At 58.9% G+C, this 3,922-nt stretch overlaps 1 long non-coding RNA gene across 1 annotated transcript in view; it reads left to right on the top strand.

Moving 5' to 3' along the window:
- The window catches only part of LOC115949159, a 13,926-nt gene extending 12,852 nt beyond the window's left edge, over positions 1-1,074 (top strand). The window contains exon 4 of the long non-coding RNA XR_004082770.1: positions 843-1,074. This is a non-coding gene — a long non-coding RNA (uncharacterized LOC115949159). The remainder of the gene's footprint in view (positions 1-842) is intronic.
- Positions 1,075-3,922: the final 2,848 nt, after the last annotated feature.

The following is a 3,922-nucleotide window of genomic DNA, read 5'->3' as shown; positions in this document are numbered from 1 at the left end:
CCTTAATCCCCACCCTGAGCCTGCCCTGGCCCAGCCTGAGGCCATTTCCCCTTGGCCTGTCCCTGCTCCCTGGGAGCAGAGCCCGACCTCCCCTGGCTGTCCCCTCCTGGCAGGGACTTGTGCAGAGCCACAAGGTCCCCCCTGAGCCTCCTTTGCTCCAGGCTGAGCCCCTTCCCAGCTCCCTCAGCCCCTCCTGGGGCTCCATTCCCTTCCCAGCTCCGTTCCCTTCCCAGCCCCAGCACTGCTGGCTCCGGGGCCAGGCAGGATCTCTGTGGGATTTCTATGGGATCTCTGCGGGATCTCTGTGGGGTCTCTGTGGGGTCCCTGCAGGATTCCTGTGGGATCTCTGTGAGATTTCTGTGGGATCACTGCGAGGTCTCTGTGAGATTTCTGTGGGATCTCTGCAGGATTACTGTGGGGGTCTCTGTGGGGTCCCTGCAGGATTCCTGTGGGATCTCTGTGGGATCTCTGCAGGGTCTCTGCGGGATTTCTATGGGTTCTCTGCAGGGTCTCTGCGGGATTTCTATGGGTTCTCTGCAGGGTCTCTGCGGGATTTCTATGGGTTCTCTGCAGGGTCTCTGCGGGATTTCTATGGGTTCTCTGCAGGGTCTCTGCGGGATTTCTATGGGTTCTCTGCAGGGTCTCTGCGGGATTTCTATGGGTTCTCTGCAGGGTCTCTGCGGGATTTCTATGGGTTCTCTGCAGGGTCTCTGCGGGATTTCTATGGGTTCTCTGCAGGGTCTCTGCGGGATTTCTATGGGTTCTCTGCAGGGTCTCTGCGGGGTCTCTGTGGGATCTCTATGGGATCTCTGCAGTCCCTGAAGGTGTTCCCGGTGCCGCAGGCTCGGAGGTTGCTCCTGCGATCGAGGGACGTTTCCCCCCTCAGAAGAGGCAGTTCCAGCCCATCCATCACCATCGTGCAACTGTGACCGATCTCCACCACCTGGAGCCAGCGCCGGGAGCTGTCCCGAGGCCTCTCCTGCCCCTCAGGCCATTGCATGCACCCTCGGTGTGTTCCCACCCGGCTCAGCCGCTCAGGCAGGCTTCAAAAACAAAATAACACCTGAAAGGACACTGCTGCTGCCTCTGTGTGCTGCTCCCTCCCAGGGTTCCCCACAGTGCCACTGTCACCCCCAGTGGGTCACTGCTCCCGCCTCTGGCCCTCCCCGTGCATGGAACAGAGGGGAGCAGCCCCCAGGGTCACCCCTGCACAGAACCTGGGGGATTGGATTTACAAACCCACCTGGAGCTCCTGCAGTGGGGATTCAGGATTCAGGATTTACAAACCCACCTGGAGCTCCTGCAGTGGGGATTCAGGATTTACAAACCCACCTGGAGCTCCTGCAGTGGGGATTCAGGATTCAGGATTTACAAACCCACCTGGAGCTCCTGCAGTGGGGATTCAGGATTCAGGATTTACAAACCCACCTGGAGCTCCTGCAGTGGGGATTCAGGATTTACAAACCCACCTGGAGCTCCTGCAGTGGGGATTCAGGATTTACAAACCCACCTGGAGCTCCTGCAGTGGGGATTCAGGATTTACAAACCCACCTGGAGCTCCTGCAGTGGGGATTCAGGATTTACAAACCCACCTGGAGCTCCTGCAGTGGGGATTCAGGATTTACAAACCCACCTGGAGCTCCTGCAGTGGGGATTCGGGATTTACAAACCCACCTGGAGCCCCTGCAGTGGGGATTCGGGATTTACAAACCCACCTGGAGCTCCTGCAGTGGGGATTCAGGATTCAGGATTTACAAACCCACCTGGAGCTCCTGCAGGGCACCTGGGGGTTCAGCCTTGACCTGGAGCCAGGTGTGAGGCCACAGGCTCCCGGGGTGGTGGGATGCAGGGGTGGGGCTGTGGTGGGTCACCAAGCTCTGGTGGTCCCATCCCAAGCAGGGATGGAGGGAGGAGCACGGCCAGGCCGAGAGGAGCAGCAGCACCAGGAGCTGGGCTCGGTTTGGGTGGAATTTAGGGAAATAAGGGAGCAGGGGTGGCAGAGACCCCCAAGCACCCCGGCTCTGCCTCCTCCCCACAGCAGGGACAGGGACAGGGACATTAAACTCCCTGGTGGCCAGGGACAGGGACAGGGATGGAAATGGGGACAAGGACAGGGACGGGGATGGGGACAGGGACGGGCATGGGGACAGAGACAGGGATGGGTATGGGAATGGGGACAAGGACAGGGACAGGGGTAAGGACAGGGATGGGGATGGGGATGGGAATGGGGACAAGGACAGGGATAAGGACGGGGATGGGGACAAGGACAGGGATGGGAGCAAGTACAGGGATGGGAATGGAGACAAGGACAAGGATGGGAATGGGGATGAGGACAGGGATAAGGACGGGGATGGGGACAAGGACAGGGATGGGAGCAAGTACAGGGATGGGGATGGGGACAAGGACGAGGATGGGAATGGGGATGAGGACAAGGATGTGGACAGGGACAGGGACCAGGATGGGAATGGAGACAAGGACAGGGATGGGGACAGGGACAGCAATGGGAATGGGGACAAGGACAGAGATGGCAGCAAGGACAGGGATGGGGAGAGAGATGTGGAGAGGGATGGGGAGAAAGATGGCAATGGGGATAAGGACAGGGATGGCAATGGCAATAAGGACAGAGATGGGGACGAGGACGAGGACAGGGATGGGGATGGGTTTAAGAATGGGGATGCGGACAGGGACAGGGATGGGAATGGGGATAAGAACAGGGATGGGTTGGGAGGGAGGAGAGGGATGAGGCAAGGGATGGGAGATGGAGATGGGAATGAAGACAAGGACAGGGATGGGGACAGGGACAAGGAGAAGGATGGGAGCAAGAACAGGGATGGGGACAGGGATGGGGATGGGGAGAGGGATGGGGACAAGGACAGAGATGGGAAGAGGGATGGGAGATGGAGATGGGAATAAGGACAGGGATGGGAATAAGAGGGATGGGAGATGGAGATGGGAATGGGGACATGGACAGGGATGGGGACAGGGACAAGGAGAAGGATGGGAGCAAGAATGGGGACAGGGGTGGGGATGGAGATGGGAATAAGGACAGGGATGGGCAGAGGGATGGGAGATGGAGATGGGAATGGGCATGCAGACAGGAATGGGGGTGGAGATGGGGACAAAGATGGAGAGATGGGGACCAGGACAGAGGCAGGGACCACTTCACGTGGGTTTTCAGCTGGGTTTGCTGCGTTTGGGCGTGCAGCACCTTTGGCTGTGTCATGGGCCCAAGCACAGAAAGTGGGGATGTTCTCCTGATGGCCCAGCTGGGGTGGGGACAGCCCCCGGGAGCTGGGAGTGGCACAGGGGTCAGGCTCTGTCCCCCAGGCAGAGCTGAGAGCGGCTGGGGGGGTCTCTCATCACCTCCTGTAGGCAAGGGGAGCCCAGCTGGGCCCTGCCAGTGGCACTGCCAGGGCAGCCATGGTGGCACCGCAGAGCTGGGACACCCGGGCTTGGGGTGGACAGCCTGGTGGGATCCATCGGGATTGGAGGGGATGGGAGAGAAGCTGCAGGGCCTCCCCAGCACCCCCGACACCGAGGAGAGCAGGACTGGGGTGCCCAGGGCCCTGTTGTGACACATCACCCAAGGGTGCCAATTAGGGAGGTAATTAACCCCTTTTTAATTGCCCCCTGGGCTGAACACAGGCTGGGGCCACGGGGCTCACCCCAGCTGCACCCTCCTGATCAGGATTGCCATTTGCAATTCCCTGGGGCAAAACCAACCCAAGGAAAATGCACCTGAAAAAACCCACCCAAGGAAAATGGACCTGAAAAAACCCACCCAAGGAAAATGCACCTGAAAAAACCAACCCAAGGAAAATGCTCCTGAAAAAAACCCAAGGAAAATGGACCTGAAAAACCAACCCAAGGAAAATGCTCCTAAAAAACCAACCCAAGGAAAATGGACCTGAAAAAAACCCAC

This window comes from Geospiza fortis, unplaced genomic scaffold (assembly GCF_000277835.1).
Source record: "Geospiza fortis unplaced genomic scaffold, GeoFor_1.0 scaffold1280, whole genome shotgun sequence".
NCBI lineage: Eukaryota > Metazoa > Chordata > Aves > Passeriformes > Thraupidae > Geospiza > Geospiza fortis.
The sequence above is the reverse complement of the archived record's forward strand: the minus strand, read 5'-3'. Positions and strand labels throughout refer to the sequence as shown.